This window comes from Cyprinus carpio, chromosome B8 (genome assembly GCF_018340385.1).
Source record: "Cyprinus carpio isolate SPL01 chromosome B8, ASM1834038v1, whole genome shotgun sequence".
Taxonomy (NCBI): domain Eukaryota; kingdom Metazoa; phylum Chordata; class Actinopteri; order Cypriniformes; family Cyprinidae; genus Cyprinus; species Cyprinus carpio.
Genome location: NC_056604.1, coordinates 17596014 through 17617770, shown reverse-complemented (window position 1 = coordinate 17617770; position 21757 = coordinate 17596014). Strand labels below are relative to the sequence as shown.

The 21757-nt window shown below is 40.0% G+C and overlaps 1 pseudogene; it reads left to right on the top strand.

The window, feature by feature from the left end:
• Positions 1-21757, top strand: part of LOC109112625 — a 49907-nt pseudogene that overhangs the window by 9904 nt on the left and 18246 nt on the right.

The window sequence follows — 21757 nt, the reverse complement described above, 5'->3', positions numbered from 1 at the left end:
ATCCATTACAGAAACAGAGTGCTCTGCTGAAGTGTTGCCATGGATTAAAAGCACCTTTGGGCTTGGCTCATAAAATAATCCAGTTTATAAAGTTAATTAGCAGCAGGCGTGAGTCTGGCAACACAAATAAGTCAAGTCTCATATCTCTTTCCATATGATTTTCTTGCTCTCTGCATGCAAAAGAAAGATACGCATAAAGGCATCATACACAACTAGTTGTCAGTTTGAATCCATACACACTGCATATCATTTTGTAAATGCGGTTTTGACTAACTGAATTTTTGGGGAGTTAATTCGCCTTTAAGAATGCGTTTGTCACTCCTGTAAATTACTCAACTGTGTGTATAGAACAAGATTAAGCTCTAAAAGGTCAAATGACAACCGAATTCAGCTGCAGTGTGTACATGGTCACACAGTGCTTCATAGTTGTGGGTCGGCATTTCCATGGTAACAGCGACCTGTCTGATTGATGAGATCTTTTCAGAATTATGGGTAATGTAGTTTTTCCACTAGGAAATTGAATATTAAATGAGATGAGAAAAAGAACTCATGGTAGCTCAGTAAATTCCTCAGTTTGTATTGTAGGTCAATCAATTTCTCTTTGTAGAAAATGAATGAATGTAGTTATTAACTTTTGCTTTCATAACGCTACTATTTCCTTTCATACAACAATGTCGGACCAAGGAACGCTGATGATAAAAATGTTATAACTGATTATATCATCAGAGAAAGGAAAAGGAAACATCTCACGTGCTCTTAGACTTAACTGTCTTTCTGCTCATGGAAGCAGACTCAAGGGCAGAGAGCGTTATGCATGTTTGATGGTCTTTTAATGGAGAACATGGTCTTATCCAGTGGGTCCTCCTTCCCAGCACATGTGTGGCTCCACTGTCATTAATTATGTAGATTTACTCAGCATTTAATTTATTTGTGGTCAATATTAAGCACTGGTTATAACCAGAGGTTAAAGAGCACTGTCTTGGGTTTTGTTCAGAATAGCATACTCCCATACTACTTTTTCTATTTTTACAGTTTGCACAGTATGGTAATGTTTTGTATGCTTACAATACCCTAAAGACCTTATACATAAGCAAAAATGTCATTCGCTCGACTTCACCTTCCATTTGCAGTGTAACTGAATTTGAATTATCAACCATGCATAATGCATTCATAATGCATTCACATACTATTTTTTTTAAATAGTTGGCTGTACTGTATATACTGCACAATATTCAGTACCCTATTCTAAACATACAGTTTGTGGGGAATTGCATCTTTTACATTTACTAAAATAATTTGCCTCCAAGGTATTGCCTGGGAATCAAACCCTTGACCTTGGTGTTGCCAGAGCCATGCTTTCTGTTTGAGCTACAGAAACACTGTGTTTAAATGTGTCTGTGTATTTGTGTGTGGGATTCTGAGGTTGTTCAGTACATGTTTTTTATAATGGTGACTCTGTACCTGATCTAATGCAGGAATCTTCCCTTTCCTCTGAATAAAAGGGTCTCCCTCAGGCTTTAATTATACAGTCCTGCCTCTGTCTGCTTCCCTGGCATTAAATGCTAAAACAAGGACATGCTTCGTGTATTTGTAAATCTGTTGAATGAAGGAGTGACTGGAATGTGTGTGTAGTTGTTGAGTAAAAGTATAAAGGATGAATACATGTTTTCTAAAGAAAATGAGATGAGGTGTGCAACTTGCAGCCATGTTGGTAGGTTGTTGTGGGTGGTTCCCAGCGCAGTGCTATTAATGTTGTTTTGATTATAAAAGAATTAGAGCTCTTAAATGAATCTTTTAAGAGAATGTTTTTGTTCACGTCCATGCACTGACTCTGACTGATGTTTTTGGTTCATTGTAGTGAGAGCAAATAGCTTTCTAGTGCAAGAGAGCATTTAATTGAACAAATATGCTGCCAAATATGCAAAATAACAAAATACGCCACCAAAACTCAACAAGTTGCTGTTGATCTTGTTCAAGAACGGAAATGATGTCAATAATGAACCAACTGAATTGGGTTTCCCAAAGAACCTTTTTCTTATTAGTGTAAAGAATACTTTATAATCTAAAGAATATTTTTGACTATAAAGAACCTTTTGTCCAATTAAACATTTTCCATGGATGTTAAAGGTTCTTTACTGAACCATATAGATGCCAATAAAGGTGGTGCTTATGGTGCTTCATTTCCAGAATTAAAAAATTCTGATAATTGTCATCCAAGATGTTCATGTCTCTTTTTCTTAAGTCAAAAAGTAATTAAAGTTTTTGAAGAAAACATTGCAGGATTGCTCTTCATGTAGTGGACTAAATAGCACCCAACTGGTTGAAGGTCCAAATTGTAGTTTCAATGCAGCTTCAAAGGGCTCTATGTGATCCCAGCTGAGGAATAAGGGTCTTATCAAGTGAAACGATTGGTTTTATAAAAAATAAATAAATTCAATTAATAAAAATTTCTATACTTTTTAACCACAAATTCTCATCTTGCACTAGCTCTGCGATGTGCATCCACAACTTTACACATTACGCAATGACGTTGGAAAAGTCATGCGTGATTAGTTCATTGTTATTTCAGATCAAAAAGTTTGGTGAAAAACTCCATCTCATTTTCTCCTTTAACTTCAAAATCGTCTGACATTGTTGTTTTACTTTTGTTAAAAAGGAGTTTGACTTTCTTTGCACGTTCACTTTGTAAACTCTGGGTTGGTACTTCCGTCTACGTCACAGGTGACCTTTTCAATGTGATTACATAATACGCGAAGTCGAGCTAGTGCAAGATGAGCATTTGTGGTTAAAAAGTATATAGAATTAAATTTTATTATTCCTCAGCTGGGATCGTGTAGAGCCCTTTGAAGCCGCACTGAAACTGCAATTTGGACCTTCAACCCGTTAGCCACCACTGAATCCACTATATGGAGAAAAAGCCTGGAATGTTTTCCTCAAAAACCTTAATTTCTTTTTAACTGAAAAAAATGAAAGACATGGACATCTTGGATGGCATGAGGTGAGTTGCTCAGGACATTTTTATTCTTGAAGATAACTAATCCTTTAAAAACTCCTTTATCTCAGTCTTTGAAATATATGAGATTGTGCTCTGAGTAATGCTGTGTGTGTTGCTATGTAGTCACTTGGATGTTGTTAGGTGCCTGTATGACTGTATTCTAATCCATAGTAAAGACTTCATGGGATTTTTTTTCCCTCTCATTTTGGTTTCCTTTTTTTGTCACACAAGAGGTAAGAATTAACAAATACAAGCATATTAAAAATGCATTAAATGGCTGTTACATTTCTTTCGAAAAGAGGATGAATGTTCTCAAATAAAGGCACAATAGAGGAGTAAAGCACATTTCTGTTTGCTTAAGTCTGCATTAAATTAGCTTTTGATGAATTTGGGAATTTATTTTATTCCTCCACCTGTGTCACTGAGTCTTTTCACTCACTGTTGCTCTTTCTTTCTCATTCCTCTCTTTTTCTCCTCCTGCTTTCTTTTTTTCACTATGTATCTTCCTTTCTCTCCCTCCCAGATGAAATGCACAGAAATAGCTATGCAAATTTTCCCCCTTCCAAACTGATTTCATATCATCTCTGTATCTTTCAATAACCCTCCATTCTCTCCGTCATTTCCCCCTTCTTCTGTTTTCTTCACTCCTCCGCTCTGTCTTCCCTTTCTTTTATTGTGTTTCTGTGCTCATTATGCTAATTGGCGTCAATGTATCTAAGAACAAAATCCAGTGGTGGATTTTTCCCCTTATGTTACTCTATATCTGTTCTGCTGCTCCTCTCTCGTTCTCTCACTCTGTCTCTCCTTTTCTATTTATATCTCAGCGTGGTGGGAGTGTTTGGTCAGAACGTTTACACTACTCTGTTTGCCTCCCCTCTAAAAAAATGGATCCTCCTCTACTGCTTCTTTCATCTCGTCCTCTCGTTTGCAGTGGGGCGTATTCTGCATTCCGTCCGTTTCCGGTGGTCGAAGGCACCCCACAATAATCGGTGTGGAATTAAAGCGTGTGTGTGTTTGTGTGCAGACATGTACCCATATGCATGCCTGTGCTTGACAGCGAGTGCGAATTACCTGTATATAAAACTTATATCAGTTTGTGTGTGTGTGTGTGTGTGTGTGTGTGTGTGCATGGGGAGATGAAGAGCAAGGGAGACAGTGTTGGGTCAATTAGAGGGATCGAGAGAGATTATCATCGGCAAGTAGTATTACGATTATCCCACGACTGAGGCATCATGGGAAGGTTTGGGAAAAAATGAACTGAGTGGATAGAGCTACTAAAAGCTCTGAATGGCCCACACATTTTTTTTTATGCGTTCGCTTCTCTTGACAATTTGTCTCCTGTCAACTTTAAATGAGCTTTATTTATGTGTGGTTGCAAAATGTTGCAAAAGCATAATAATAACCATTACAAGGCAACGTAGTGGACCCGGACGGCTTTTTCAGTATTCACAAATACATTCACAGTGATTTTAATGCACACTATTTTTGATCATAAGGTTTCCCAAAGACTGCCATCAGACTTGTTTTTTGATCCTATGAGAGTTTATTTCCATGAATCTGTCAGATTCAAAGCTTTGATACTTTTGCATCATCACTGTTCATGGTCAAGTCTTAAAGTGGCATATTTAAATTATTAAAATGTTTTAGTAAATATAAATATTTTTATATAAATATTGCTGTTCATTTATTGATATATTAGTAAATTTAAAAATGAAACGATTTAACTTTCATTCCTCTTTTCATAGTCAGAAACGTAAAAAAAAAAAATGGGTTGGTTTTACTACCATTTTACAAGTTTGATTCCTAGACACACTCATTGACAAAAAAAAAAAAAAAAAAAAAAAAAAAAAATATATATATATATATATATATATATATATATATATATATCATTTAAAAGTTTGGTCAGTAAGATTTTTTTTAAAGAAATGAATAGTTTTATTCAGCAAGGACACGTTATATTAATCAAAAGTGATGTTTATAATGTAATAAAAGGTTTTATTTTAAATAAATAATGTTCTTTTGAATTTTTTATTCATCAAAGAAATCCGAAGAAAATATTAAGCAGGGAACTGTTTTAAACAATGATAATAAAACAAATTAAAATGTTTCTTGACCAGCAGATCAGCATATTGGAATAATTTCTGAATAATCATGTGACAATGAAGACTGGAGTAATGATGCTGAAAATTCAGCTTTACCATCACAGGAATAAATAACATTTACTGTTTTTACTGTTTTGATATGCATGAGAAAAATCTTACTGACCCCAAACGTTTGAATGTATGTATGATCAAATTCTGTAAATATTGATATTGAGGAATTTTGGTTATATCAACAAGCTCTAGTGCACAAATTGCAAAAGAAAGAACATATTTAAAAAAGTTGGCACGTTTGTATGTTGTCTGTTAGATTGGCTTTCTCACCAGATGGGAAAGGTCTGAATCGTATTATGTTTTAATTCGGCTGAACAAATACGATGTCACTGTGTCTCTTTATTCTAATTCAAAGACGTTCTAATTTCTAATTTGCCATTTTTATCAGAAAACCCAGTCATTAATCCCGATGACACTTTTAATTCAGTCTTCTTAGACTTTATGTGGCGAGAGCAGCGGCTCTTCCATTTTTAATTTAGCCGATTACGCTCACTGTCAGGATTGAACGGCCCCTCATTTCTAGCGTCTCACCGCAGCAGCTGACTGATGTGTCATTTTCTTTGACAGTCTCTCTCTCACCTGGTATTTAGCTCAGCTTTATCTCTATAAAAGCTCTCTCAGGATGATGACGGGGTTCTTTTTGAGTTTATGAAGAGCGAGGCAGCTCTCCAACCTCTACCTGCCATGCTTTTGTGTGTGCATGTAAAATAGGCTTTTGTCCTACCGTTTCCTGCTCTCTTGCTCTCTGCTGATCTTTTAGTGATGGGGTTTTTAGAGTAAGAGTCTGAATAATTGAGTGCCGAAGGATGAACAAGCGGCGCTCTACTGTGCAGAAATGAGGTGAAGTACAGTATGTGTCGGGGGATTCCTTTAGTAAACAAGACCTGTCTTGGTTTTTAAAGCATGATGGTGACAGCTGTTTCGCCATGAGGTAATCACTAGAGGCAGGGGTTAAATTGGACTGGAATAATCCAAAACCACTTCCACCACCAAATTACATTTATTGTCATTTTATTTATCCATTCCGTATGTGTTTGCTCCAGTCCAGGTTTTGTTGTTTTCGATACAGGTGATCCTGCAATGAGCTGAAATAACTCACAGTGGCTTTGAAATGCCACATTTTCCCATTCAGTTGTTCAAATGTTCGTATTTCTTCTCACATGCTCTCTTTCGTCACCTAGCAAAGGTCATCTGGGAATTAATCAGTGTCTTCAGTATTACATAGCCCAATTACAGGCTCTTCCAGTCACTATTCTGCCATAAGAAATGTTCTTTAGTCAGGAATGCAAGTGGTGCACATTGCTGTTTAATTCAGTTTATGTGAGCATACTCAAAAGTTTGGGGTTTGTAAGACTTTTTAATGATTTTGTAAGTCTGTAATGCTCCCAAAGGCTGCATTTATTTGATAAAAAAAAACTGTATTATTGTAAAATATTCTTGAAATTTAGAGAGATTGTTTTCTATTTTAAAATATGTAGTTTATTCCTATGATAGCAAAGCTGAGTTTACATTCAGTGTCACATGATCCTTCAGAAATTATATATGGTGATTTGCTTCTAATTTATTAATTTCAATGTTATAGATTTCTAGTGTCACTCACTTGCAGTTATTTTACCTGCGCAAAATAATTCTTTATGTTTGATATTGCAGACTGATATTTCTTATTATGTTATTTTAATGTATTTTTGCAATCGTAACTGGTTTAGTGCAAGAGGTTTACTGTATACTGTTATTTAGCGGCTAATGAATCGGATGTCTTGTACATTCACAGAAAAAAGCTTACCGCTGCAGCACAATGTGATAATGGTTTGTGAGGGCCCGCAATCTTTTCTACCAAGAGAGAGTCCTTGAGAGAAAATTACCTTTGAGTCTTGACAGATAAGGAGATGTCCCACAGGGGCTACTTCCCTTTGCTGCGTGATCACAGTTACATTATTGTAACGTGGCCTGAGATGTAGACAAGATATTACTGAGTGATGCCGATTGATTTTACAGTATTTAAATACTTAGAATTTTGTTTGACAGTAATTCGTTTTTTTAAATGTCTTTTTGCAGTTCTCATTCAGCATAATTTATTTTAAAGGCATAGGCGATTATTTTAAAGGCGATTTTTATATAAACCAAGAGAAGACTTTTGTTGTAAACAAAACTTGGTTCTCTCGAGACTAGCATATTCTCACTGGAACGCCTCTCTCTCATGAACGCGCATATGTCAGTTAACGGAAGCTAGAGATTATAGGTTTATAAATATGAATATTATTCTTACACAAATGCATTGATTCACTTCAGAAGGCCTTTATTAACCCCCTGGAGCCCGGAGTACTTTTTATGATGGATATATGCACTTTATTTTGCTTCAAAAGCTTGACCAGTATTTAAAGCCATTATAAAGCTTGGAAGAGCTTGGACATTTTTTTATATAACTTCAGTTGTATTTATCTGAAAGAAGAAAGTCATATACAACTATGGCTTGAGGGTGAGTAAATCATGGGCTAAGTTATTTTCAATCATGTAGATTCTTTCCTTAAAAATGCTCCATTCTCCCAAAACAGTACTGTAAAACCAATACAGTATATTCAGTAACTGAAACTGAGTAGCCAAATATGACAAAAAAATCAGCAATGCATTGTTCCTCTCAGCTTTACACAAACCATCATAGAGTGAGCAGCGGCCACAGTGTGCAAGCTTAAAGCAATGAGTCGCTTAACAAAATAAGACATCTTCACACGGCACCCACAGCGTGAGAGAAAACAACGCTAGTTTTTTTCAAAACAAGACATAAAGCAGTTCTTCACCAGTGGAAATGTTAGCAAGTGTTGAGACTATGCGATTAATAGTTAAGATCTGTTGCAACAGTGATGTAACATTCTCTCTGTATTGTTGTGTGTGATTAATTTTTGATTGTCCTATCCTAGATAAACAAGTAACAACAGTGTGCAGATAATGGTCAGCTTGAGAGATGCATTTGTTAACCTTATCATTCAGTAGAAGCTATTTTGAACGCAAGTATGTATTGGGACTGTCACAAGATATTTCTTCTGTCAGTGGGAAATGAAATCATGGTGTCCACCATGACCATGTGAACCAATAATATGCTTTATGAAATTGCTGTTCAAAGCAATGCTGATATGGCTTCAGAAACAACTGGTTTTCATTACTTGTTGAGATGCTGAAATGAATCTTGAGAGTTGGTATTAATCAAAAAATGCAATGGAGGAAGGCTGTGCAAGAAGGAGACATAAATTGAACTATAGTGTAACCATACTTTCTGCCAAAATACCATAGTTAGTAGTGCATTTATTGTTGTAACCATACTTTCTGCCAAATGAAATCTGCTGTCCAACTTTATGATGATTGTGGCTAGTACCAAGTTATCAGTTTTATTGTAATAATAACCAGGTATTTTGGCCAGAAAGGTTGCTATTATAGAGTTTTGTCATTGTTAGAGAAAACGTATAGCTCAACACACCATTTTATTCCAGTTTGAAATGTTACAGTCTCATATAACAGTCTAAGATGTTAAAAACTGTTGGAAATATGCCTCTATATCTCATTTTTAATTTATAATAAGAACTCCTAGTTCTTACAATGTGACAATGACGGGATTCTAAGAAAGAGTGATATAATCTCTAATGACAGATCATTTGATGACATAATTTCTGATTATGTCATAATTTTCCAGTGCTTTGTTATGATGTCAGTGTGGCTGATGGCAGGGTACATGATATTTTTCATATGGTTTTAGTATTTTGGCAGCAAGCTAAGGTTTAGATTCAGAGGTTAATATGAAACCTTTCTATGTCTTCCATATGTGCAACATGCCGCATGATAATTTATCATTTTGTGTGTGACTGTGGCTTTTTTTTCTGGGACTGAAAAAAAACAACCCAAGGACTATAAAAGCTAATTTTAGATTCATAGACTGATGTAAACATCATTTATTCACATCTCCTTTGCAACAACATGACAACCTCCTGAAAATAATTATAAGGTTTAAAATTCATAAAAATGAATTCAGACTCACAAACATGTCCAAAACTGTATGACTTTTCTCTTCTGCCGAACATAAAAGAAGATATTTAAATCAATGTCTTGATGTCTTTTTTTAACAATTTAAGTCAGTAGTAACCAAAACAGTTTGGTTACCAACCTTCTTGAAAATATCATCTTTTATGTTCAGCAGAAGAAAGAAACTGTGCACAAATAATGACCGATTTTAATTTTTGGGTGAGCGTTACCTTTAATCATTCTGGTTGGTGGTATCATAATAATATTTGCATTCTGAATACCGATTGGTCAGCTTTCTTCATCTGTTTGCATACTGAATATCTGCGTTTGCATTTTTGCATCTGTTTAGCAATCTATTTAGCTATCTATTCTTGCCTGTACTTCAATGCTATTATTTTGCTGCCTTGTAAGCACTGTTTTGTTTTCTTTATAAAATGAAAATCTATAGGTAGTTCTGTTTATTTGTTTTGTTGGCAGTCGTAACCATAAAAAAGTGGGAAACCAAAAAAAATAAAAAAATAAGTCAATTCATGTTTGAGGGATGACATGTCCTCTGAACAAAGCAAAACCATCTGTTTAAATGCAATATTCACAACCCTTAGGACAATTATGGGGTCGTCTCTGAAGTACTTCTAACACTTAGTCAAAGATCACGTTGTAATATTAGAAAGACAAGTTCTGCCATTTGCCGTTCTCATGTTGAGGAGAATTTGATTTAACACAAGCACACAGCAAGATTGTATTAGCTGAGTGAGAAGAAACAAGCTCTTTGTCATTGTCTGTTTCTCTCTCGCAGGAGGATGGCAAGGTGGTGGATGGCAGTCTGCTGGGTGATGCCAACGGGTTGGAACCTGGCACAGGCCGACAGAAGGAGAGCGGGAAATGGCAGAGGCCTCGATTCACACGGAAAGCCCTCATGAGGTGCTGCCTGGTCAAATGGATCATCGCCAGCAACGGGACCCAAGGAGCAAGGTAAGACGGAGAAGTGGTGGAAAGGACACAGGAGGAAATGAGGTTTTAGGAAGGCCTGCAGCTGATGAGGAATGTCTGCAAATTTGACGGTCCAGTTCCCTCAGAGGCAGCCTGGGAATGTATGTCTTGCTCATAATGAAGATTGTCTGTAATGGACTCTCCTGCTCATCTTAGCATTTGACAGTTGGAATTGATATTATGGTGTCCTTTTTATGCAATTGCTCTTGTGATTAGTTTGTTTGGTTTATATTCTGGCTGATGCTGAAATAGCTTGAAAGTGGCTATTTGAAAAGAGCTTTGGGTTGAGGTGCAGTTAATGGAGAAATATGAAACACTGGACACATGCTGTCTGAAAAGAAACATAAATTAAATAGCAGTCAGATGCTTAGTAGGAGGAAATGCAAGTGAAATGCTGGATTTTAAAGTGATGGTGAATTTTAACAAACATCTGCACAATGCACGTCCTTTTTCTTACTAGATGATGTGAAGCGTTATCAGTTATGAACTTTTGTACTGGCAGTTGGAGTGAAGTGTTTGAAAATACTTTTGTTTGACTGATAAAAATTCCCAGTGTCCAACAAAATCGAAAACTGTCAGACACGATGTTAACATGAATATGGCATCAGAAAAAGTGCGTTTGCAATTGCACTCCTCTGGCTGTGCAAACATGTTTTTTTCAGGTTTCTTCTGTAACTTGTGCTCTGAGTGGTTCGCTATTACATCCTTGATATGCATGCAGTTTGTATCAGTGTGCTTTTATAGCTAAAATATTATAAGTAAAGTTAGCATGCAAAAGTGCAACAACGTTTATGCAAACAATTCATTTCAAAATCCTAACAGGCCAGTTGGTAAATAGCAGGACGAAGCATCTGATAGCTTTGCTTCACTTGCAAAGAACTAGAAATTTCATCCATTTAGACCCAAATTGAAAGAGAAATGTATATGGCTTAAATATAATACCATCAACTGAGAAAAGTGGGATGAAAGAAACTGAAAGTGTCACGGTGTCTGTTCTGTGTCTCCCTGGGTGGCCACTAGAGGTCTCACTTCCCCTTATTGTCACCTTCGTCAGAACTTCATTTCCCACTAGCCTTAGCTGCTCATCACTGTTCATTGTATTCAGCTGTCACCACTTACCTTGTTTGCACCTGTCTTTAAATACCCTGGTTGTTTCTGTCATTGTTACGGAGTCCTTGTTGCATGTCACCCTGCTTTTTCCTGGTTCCCTAGTGGATGTTCGTGTTTCGTGTTTTGGACTGTTTATGTCAACCTGGTTTCGTGTTTCCTTGCTTTGTTTGTGTTTCTTGTTTTGGACTGATTACCTGGATGTTGACCATTGCCTGGCTAAGTTTATGATTTTTGGATTGCCCCAATAAAACACTGCAAATGGATCTACCTGTCTGTGTGCGGTTCGTGACAGAAGGACTCCGTCATGCCTAGATCCAGCGGTGTGGGATTTCGAATCTGTTCCCCAGCCACCATGGAGGAACGGAGGGGGAGATTCCGGAACTTAACCACCCTTCGTCAAAGGGGAAGTGAGGTGGGTGGCCTGGCGCAATTGTTTTGGACCATGGCGGTCGGGTTGGGTTATAATGATGCAGCACTGAAGGACTTTTTTTAACAATTGTCTGGATGACCCTTTGCCTCAATGGGAGATGAAGGGGCTGGAGATCCTAGACTTTTGGGGGTTTACTCGTTACTTGTGCCATCGGGCTCAGTGGGATACATCAACCACACTTGAGTCTCCAGCTGCGATGGCCGCCAGCCCAGCGCCACAGCACAGGATGGCCGCCAGCCCAGCGCCACAGCACAGGATGGCCGCCAGCCCAGCGCCACAGCACAGGATGGCCGCCAGCCCAGCGCCACAGCACAGGATGGCCGCCAGCCCAGCGCCACAGCACAGGATGGCCGCCAGCCCAGCGCCACAGCACAGGATGGCCGCCAGCCCAGCGCCACAGCAGCACAGGATGGCCGCCAGCCCAGCGCCACAGCACAGGATGCCGCCAGCCCAGCAGCCACAGCACAGGATGGCCGCCAGCCCAGCGCCACAGCACAGGATGGCCGCCAGCCCAGCGCCACAGCACAGGATGGCCGCCAGCCCAGCGCCACAGCACAGGATGGCCGCCAGCCCAGCGCCACAGCACAAGATGGCCGCGGAGACCGTATTAAGCTACTTTTCCAGGATGTGCCAGATCCCAGAGTGTCCCAGGAGTTTTTACATCACGGCCCCTGAGCCAGCGCCAATGCCCAAGATGGCCACCAGTTCAGCGCCACAGCACAAGAGGGCCGCCAGCCCAGCGCCACAGCACAAGATGGCCGCCAGCCCAGCCACTACAGCACGAGATGACCGCCAGCCCAGCACCACTGCACCGGATGGTCGAATCTACACCTGTGTTGGCAGACAAGATGGTTGACTCAACGCCTGAGTCTTCCGTCAAGGAGCCACCGGCACGCCATCATAGAGGCCGCAGGAGGAGGAGACAGGCGTCAGCCGTTCCTCAAAGCCCGGAGGACGTTCCCGAGCGGGCCGCTGCCGTCCGGGAGGACGTTCCCGAGCGGGCCGCTGCCGTCCGGGAGGACGTTCCCGAGCGGGCCGCTGCCGTCCGGGAGGACGTTCCCGAGCGGGCCGCTGCCGTCCAGGAGGACGTTCCCGAGCGGGCCGCTGCCGTCCAGGAGGACGTTCCCGAGCGGGCCGCTGTCGTCCAGGTGGACGTGCCCGAGGTTGCCGAGGCGGGGCTCGAGGTGGTTCTGGAGGCCGAGGCTGTGCCCGATGCCGAGGCGGTGCCCGATGCCGAGGCGGTGCCTGATGCGGTGGCCGAGGTGGTTCCCGATGCAATGTCCGATGCCGAGGCGGTGCCCGATGCCGAGGCGGTGCCTGATGCGGTGGCCGAGGTGGTTCCCGATGCAATGTCCGATGCCGAGGCGGTGCCCGATGCCGAGGTGGTGCCTGATGCGGTGGCCGAGGCGGTTCCCGATGCAATGTCCGTTGCCGAGGCTGTTCCGGAGGTCGAGGCAATGCCCGATGCCGAGGCGGTGCCAGAGATGGTGCCAGAGACGGTTCCCGATGTAATGCCCGAGACTGAGGCTGTTCCGGAGGTCGAGGCAATGCCCGATGCCGAGGCGGTGCCCGATGCGGTGCCAGAGACGGTGCCAGAGACGGTTCCCGATGTAATACCAGAGACTGAGGCTGTTCTGGAGGTCAGGGCGGTGCCCGATGCCGTTCTGGAGGTCGAGGGCGGTGCCCGATGCCGTTCCCGATGCGGAGGCGGTGCCCGATGCCGTTCCGCAGGTCGAGGCGGTGCCCGATGTTGTTCCAGAGACCGAGGCGGTGCCCGAGTTGGTTCCGGAGGCCGAGGCCGTGCCCGATGCGCAGGCCGAGGTCGTTCCCGAGGTGGTGCCCGATGCAGAGGTCGTTCCCGAGGCGGTGTCCTTGTCCGAGGCCGTTCCCGAGGCGGTGCCCGATGCAGAGGCCGTTCCCGAGGCGGTGTCCTTGTCCGAGGCCGTTCCCGAGGCGGTGCCCGAGGCCGAGGCCGTTCCCGAGGCGGTGCCCGATGCCAAGGCCGTTCCCGAGGCGGTGCCCGAAGTCGAGCCCGAGGCCGTTCCCGAGGCCGTGCCCGAGGCCGTTCCCGAGGCGGGGTCCTTGTCCAATGCCGTTCCTGAGGCCGTTCCTGAGGCCGTTCCTGAGGCCGTTCCTGAGGGGGTGCCCGATGCCGAGGTCGTTCCCGAGGTGGTGCCCGATGCCGAGGTCGTTCCCGAGGCGGTGTCCTTGTCCGATGCCGTTCCTGAGGCCATTCCCGAGGCGGTGCCCGATGCTGTTCCGGAGGCCGATGCGGGGCCCGAGATGGTTCCGGAGGCGATACCCGTGTCCAAGGCCGTTCCCGAGGCGGTGCCCCTTTTCTGAGGCCGTTCCCGATGCCGTTCCCAATGCCGTGACCTGGCCATCGCCACAGCCTGCTCCTTACTGGCTCCCCGATTGGCAGGTTCCAGTCGGGCCACTCAAATGGCGAATTCCTCCCTGGCCGTCTGCACAACGAGAATGGACTGATCCACCGTGGCCACCTGAACTGCCTGGTCCCTCGTGGTCCCCTGAACTTTCGGGTCCACCGTGGCCACCTGAACTGCCTGGTCCCTCGTGGTCCCCTGAACTTTCGGGTCCACCATGGGCCCCTGATCTGACCGAGCCTCCTGGGCTGCCAGGGGAGCCATCGCTGCCGGTCCCAGTTCCCCTACACGGGCCTGGCCCGCCATCCCTCCCCCTGTTCTGCCTCCACCAGTCCACCTCCCTCCTGGTCTCTTTGTTTTGTGTTTATTGTGTTCTGAGGAGCATCTGGAAGCTGCTCCTTAGAGGGGGGGTAGTGTCACGGTGTCTGTTCTGTGTCTCCCTGGGTGGCCACTAGAGGTCTCACTTCCCCTTATTGTCATCTTCGTCAGAACTTCATTTCCCCACTAGCCTTAGCTGCTCATCACTGTTCATTGTATTCAGCTGTCACCACTTACCTTGTTTGCACCTGTCTTTAAATACCCTGGTTGTTTCTGTCATTGTTACGGAGTCCTTGTTGCATGTCACCCTGCTTTTTCCTGGTTCCCTAGTGGATGTTCGTGTTTCGTGTTTTGGACTGTTTATGTCAACCTGGTTTTGTGTTTCCTTGCTTTGTTTGTGTTTCTTGTTTTGTTTGTGTTTCTTGTTTTGGACTGATTACCTGGATGTTGACCATTGCCTGGCTAAGTTTATGATTTTTGGATTGCCCCAATAAAACACTGCAAATGGATCTACCTGTCTGTGTGCGGTTCGTGACAGAAAGTGGTTTTACAACTCTTTCACTAAAATCACTAAAAGTCAAATGATAGCTTTCAGTGATTTCTATTATTCATTAGAAATCGCACCCATCAGTGAGCTAATAACTCGAGGACTGCTGCAACTGTGAAATCAAGAACCATATCAATCTGATTTGTGAACATCTAAATCAGGGCTGCATCTCCCAAAAGTTTTTTTTTTTTTTTTTTTTTTTTGTAAAGTCTGTTCCTCACACAAAGATTCATAAGTCTTATGAGTCACATTAACCACTTTAATGAAACTTCTATCTATGGTGCTTTTTTATTTGGTCACCAACAGAGAATACGCTATATGCAAAAACAGGCAATATACTGTATATACTGTACATGACATCCTCTACCCTCTAAATTACAGCATTTCCGTCAGTAAATGTGTCCTCGAGCAGCTTGTAACAACAGATGCTGGGTCTTGACCTCAAGAGGGTGACATTGATCAAATAGACCTCAGCAGAAGTTTCTGTTGATCGTGGCACAGGGAACGGATTCAGGTTAATTTGGTTTTGATCGATCTGTGTTGCCACTCTCTTCACGTAAACCTGCCCTCTGTGAGTCATTAATGAGATTGTGTCAAAATAGAGGTTAAAGTCAAACTTCTAGAAAGTACTGCTTGTCCAAACTTTGTTTTTATTTGCACTGTCAGCATTGAATGCAGAACAGCTGTCTATAGTTTCTATAGTAATACTGCCAGTTCAGGTTAGGATGTGCTACAGTAATCTAGAGCTGTTTTTTTATGACAGTAGGGTCTGTATTTATACAGTTTATTTATGTTGTATTTTTAAATATTATTTATAACTGTGATCTGTTTAATATGGACGTATAATGTCTAACATATAATGACTTTAATGCACCTCTTTTATGTTGAATGTGTTTTTAATTTCTGCATTAACATTTATTTGGATGTTTTTCAGACATCAAGTAAAAAATGTCCTGATATCATAATGAAATAAGAAAAAAGTTGGGGGGGAAAGTACTATAGTTTGGCTTAAACACAAATGATTCTTTCTTAGACATAATATACATTAATATGTATTTGAAAAACTTCAGATATACAGTAATAAGATACAGTAATATTGTGAATATTGAAAAAAACCTCATGTGTTCAAGGTGTAAGGAAAATATTAATTTCTACCTGATGAGTCATCAAATATAAAAATTTTCTTGAAAATGATATAAATGCAAGGGTGTCTTTTATTTATTTATTTATCTTATCTTTAATTTTGTTATAATTCCACACTGAAGGTGGCATCTGATAGCGCCTGAGTCAAAATGAATGCTCAGCTGGTGGCGTCTAGTGGTTATATGGGGAAACAAATTGGTCTAATGCATTAGCTCATGTGAAACAAATGCATTTAGTTATGTTGCATGCACAGTTTAGAAGACACAATGCTTTTATGGATGTTTATACATTTTTAATGAATGGCTTTTCAACCAAGTAGCTGTGATGTGTGCATAATAAGCATTTGTCATTATGCTATATTGATTTAATTGTTTTTTTCACTCTCAAGATTGCTGAAAGAGCTCAGAGAATTACCTATAAGAGTGTTGAAAGACACAGTGAAACAGTTTGTGGCACCATTAAAAGAAAGTGGCACTCTAGGCAGGATCAGGAAATCAGAAATTGGCTTGCAAATGGGGAAATCAGAGAGGGCTATAGGAAGAGTGAAAGAAGAGACGAAGGATAAGACATGTCTCAGATTTAGGCTAGTGGCCCTATATATTTACAGTGACCCTAAAAACTATTTTAATGCTTAAACCACAACTTAAAAATGTATGCATGTCAATTCATCACTTTTACACAAGAAATGCTAAGCAGGTGCAGCGATTAGCTGCTTATAAAAGGCTATAAATAGCATATGTTTCAGACACTCGATGGTGGTTTAAAGTGAGCTTTTAAGTAAAAATGTATATTAATCTCAGAAAGTGTGTTATGTAGCTTGATGCTAATGTTAGTCTTCCCTCTCCCTCAATTGTAAATAAACCGAAACAGATTTGGCGAAATTTAGCATTACATCACTTGCTCACCAATGGATCCTCTGCAGTTGAATGGGTGCCGTATGACTCTAGTCCATCAGTTAACATCCTGTGACCTGAAAAGCTTCGTGTTTGTAAGAAACAAATTCATAATTTAGACGTTAATGGACCCTATCCATAATATTGCCTTCTCCAGTCAAAAAGTTGTCTCATCGGAATCAGGAGAGAAATATGCACAAATTAAGCACAGTTTACAAGTGAAAACAGTCCGAAACAGCTCTGAATAAATGTGTTGGTGGATTCTGATGTGAGAGGACAACAGAAGATGGATGTGTGTTGGCCAGAGGCGAGAGTTTAAAATTAAAATGCCATACATTTTGATGATGGATTTGTTTCTTACAAACATGCAGCTTTTCACTTCACAAGATGGACTGGTGTCGTGTGGATCACTTTTGGATTATATTGTGATGTTTTCAGCAGCTGTTTGATCTCATTCTGAAGGCACCCATTCACTGCAGATGATCCACTGGTGAGCAAGTGATGTGATGCTACGTTTCTTTAAATCTTTTCCAATGATGAAACAAACTCATCTACATTTTGGATGGCCTGAGGGTGAGAAAATTTTGGGGTGAACTATTCCTTTAATTAAGAGATTATTTGATGTCTTGTGACTGTATAGCATACTGTACGTGCATCCTGTGTAATTTGAGCATTCTACTTGTCATTCTCTTTTCCTCTCTCTCTCTCTCTCTCTCTCTCTCTCTCTCTCTCTCTCTCTCTTTCTCAGATCAGTGCTACTTCCTGTCTGTAGCTTTAATTCCTAGGCAGTCAGGACAGTTCAGATATATACAGCAGAGCTCTGTCAGGACTTTGAGGACCTCACTAGCTGTTTGGTGTGGATTACTGTCCACGTCTGGATTGGGAGGTGTAATGTTATCCAGATAACAAATCAGCAGTGTGTTCTACATTGGGTCACTTTGAGACTTTTCTGCACTGAGCAGCAAAACCCTCCAGTGGGCTGAGGAAGTCGGTATGGTTTTGTTGATTCTTTGAGAAAGACATTGATAAAGTCTAATTTGACAATCACAGCAGCATTATACTCCTCATCTGAATATTCATGAATATGAATTTTATTTTTACTGACTAAAACTTGTGATCTGGAAACTCTTTCCTAACTGAGGAGGAAGTCTGAGGACAAATTAAGAGTCAGAGTTTTTTTGAAGTGACGTTTTTAGAGATCAGTCTGTCTGCTGGTGAAAGTTTAATGGACTTTTTCACAGTAGTTTAATATTGACTGTTCAGTCAGCAGTTGAAACATTCGAGAGACATCCCTGAAGACATGGATGCTGTCAAGGACTGTAAGAATGAGTGTCAGAGGGAGTTGGCCAGTATGCTGAGCTGCTTTATCGGCTTGGTCACCGGCTCTTTTGCCCAAGGTACTTAATTTGCTTTGCTATATTGCTCTGTCTCTTTCAATTCTTTTAAAATGATTGTACTCCTCATTCTCTTATACTGAACTTTATGAAGTTTCTGCACAAGAGAAGTTTTGTTGTTTAGGAGACAAAATATTCAATTTCAAATAGTTGAGAACTGAGACAGTGTTGAATCTGTGTTTTTGTCCTTTTTTCCAATAACAACTGTTGGTTCCACTTTATTTGAAGGTGTCCTTGTTACAGTGTAATTATACATCTAAGTACTGAGCAATATTAATCAACTACATGTACTTACTATATGAGTAGGGTTAGGATTAAAGTTTTTGTTTAGGGATACTTGTATGTAATTATGCAAACTTTATTTTTATTATTGTTATTATAACAGTAAGCACATGCAACGTGTAACAAGGACACCTTAAAATAAAGTGGAACCAAAATGTCTAAACATAGTAGTTTTATAGTTGTAAAATAATTATAAATGCATAAAGATGCATAGTTTTGTTTGGGGTTTTTTTGCACCGTTTTAACAGTTAAGTAAAATTAAATAGTACTGTAGTAAAAAAAAAAAAAATCAAAAAGTAATACTTTTTTTTTTTGCGTGTAGCTGCCTGAGATGAAATGAACACATTATTTATGGACAGGCAGATTAATAATTGCCCTCTGTGATGTTTTATCTGCTGATGATGTGATTGTGCAGATCAGTTCTTCTACAGGACACTGATTCAGTGTAAAACTATGATGTGATTGTGCAGATCAGGTGTTACACTGTCATTGTGACTATGTTTGTGTGTGTAACAGGAGCTCTTTAACTTTCACCATGAACCAAGACATTGTTCTGTGTCACTGCTGGTCAGAGGACAGATGTTAAGTTTGTCCTGTCTTTTCCTTTGGCACCACTGAAACTTACTCACCCTCAGCCTGTTCCCTTTCTTTCTTCTGTAAAAAGGATATATTTGGCAGCATGTTCACATAGCTCTTTTGCAATGAAAAAGAATGACGACCATGACTGTCAAACTCCAAAACGCCATGCCATCCCAGATACATGTAAAATGGTTAAATGTTAAAAAAGCACTCTCAACTTTATCATTGATTTGTTTGTCCCTCTTTTTAATTCTCCATCAAATATAAATGTGTGTGCACCTATTGGTCTATTAGCTAAACATGATTGTCTTTAAATTTTCTTCACTGTGTGTGCTGATTTACACCACAGATACAGAAAGGCCGAGTCTATTTAAATTCCGTTGGCACGTTCATATCGAGACGTGAACTCCAGGGTCAGGAGGGAATGAATCATTTCCAGGCCTTGCCAGAATCTAGCCACTTCTGCTCTGAGTTTGGGTTGAAAATCTGCAAAACACTGTGGAATGGTTTCAGACTAGGTAAAATGTGTGGAAAAGGAACTGAATGCTTTTGGGTCTAATTATTATACTTATTCTTAACCTTCATAAAATAGCGGGAAAAAAAACACATTTTACAAATCTTCCACATTGGTGTCCTTGAGCTCTGCATATGGTCTTTGACCATGAGCGTGAAAATCTCAGGAAATTTAAAGAAAAATAAAATTGGTTAAGGTTAAGCAAACAGAATATGATCATAAGACTTGCTAATTAAGCATTTATATGTCCCTTAAATAGTCAGATCGACTCATTCTGTTGTCTCATGTTTCAGTGGCCTTCAGCCAGGTCAACCAACCAGGACACAAAGAGTCATGCACTAGTGCCTCACAGTGGACAGAGCAGTTCATTACACTACACACTACTGACGCCAAGGCTTTCAGTGTTTGAAGTCAGTAAGAATAGAGAAGAGATTAATTTTTTTAAGTTATTTATTTATTTAGCAAGCAAGCTCTGAATTAATCAGAAGTGACAATAAAACATTTAGATTTTTGAAAATATGTCTATTTCAAGCTGTTCTTTTGAACTTTCTATTCATCCACAATCCTAAAAATAATGCATCACAGTTTCCACAAAAATATTAAGCAGCACAACTGTTTTCAGCATTTAAGTACTGTAAAATATCAATTCCATTGAAATGGAAAAACTGAAAAATTAATTTTTGTTGAGCAGCAAATCAGGATATTAGAATGAATTCTGAAGGATCATGTGACACTAAAGACTGGAGCAGGGTTGTTGTTGTTGTTGTTGTTAACTAGAACTAATAGTATTAAAACTTTGTTAAAATGTTTATTTAATTTTTGTTTGAAATATCTGAAATAAAATAAATATTAAATGAAAAAAAAAAAAAGAAAAGATAACACGCTAAACTTACTGGAAATAAAGAAAAACTGGAAAAAACTACTGAACTAAACTAAAAATTAAATCAAAATATTAAACCTAAATAGGAATAAAAAAAAATAATAATGAGCCAGCCAAATAAATAATAATATTAGTAAAAAATAAAAACTATAAATAATAATGGAAAAAAGCAGATTTAAAATAAAAATGTAACTAAAATTCAAATATAAAATAAAAGCTAATTCAAAATACTAATAAAAATTCATTGCTGCTAAAAATTTAGCTTTGCAATCACACCAATAAATTACATTTTAAGATATATTCAAATTGAAAATTATTTTGAATTGTAATTATATTTCACGGTATTCATGTTTTTGCTGTATTTTTAATTAAATAAAGGCAGCCTTGGTAAACAAAAAAGAAAAAAAAAACATGGGTACTATTGAATTTTATATATTTAATTAATAATATTTAAAATATACAAGACTAGAAAATTATACATTTAATTTGTGATAAATGAATATAACTTGATTACATGAACTGATAAAATAATTACTCAAACAATAATTGTGCGGGCGCCCAGTAGTATCACTGTCCTAAATTGTACATACTGTACTTAGTTCAGTACATAGGCTCTAAAAAAAACAGCCTATGCACGTTTTTAAAGATCCTTTGGTCTGTGCTCAACGCAGGGGTCTTGCAGCACACCTGTTTTATTCATATACTCATATTAATATTTCCACCTCTGTGAAGTGGTCACGGTGGTGAGAGGAGGGAAAAAACTTTCAAACATAGGCCACAGGAGAGAGAGTGTGTGCTGTGTTTAAAGTGAAAGGTCATCATAGCGCTGGATCTTTGAAGTGTATTTCTCTCTCACGTGTATCTGTATCTAGATGTCTGACCCATAGTCACCAAACAGACTGCTCAATGTGCTTTTTGACACACACTCATACATACACAGAAGTTGTCATCTGCTTTCTCGGAGAAAAGCTTGTTCATGATCATCGTGGTTGACGTCTGTAACGAATCTGGTGTGGTTTCTGTAGCAGTCTATAATGGGGAGCGTGATGGCTACGCTCTCTTTAGAAGCGCGTCGGCGTTTCTCGAGACCCAGCTTCCTGGCTGATTGTCGTCACAGTACGGCTCGCTATCATC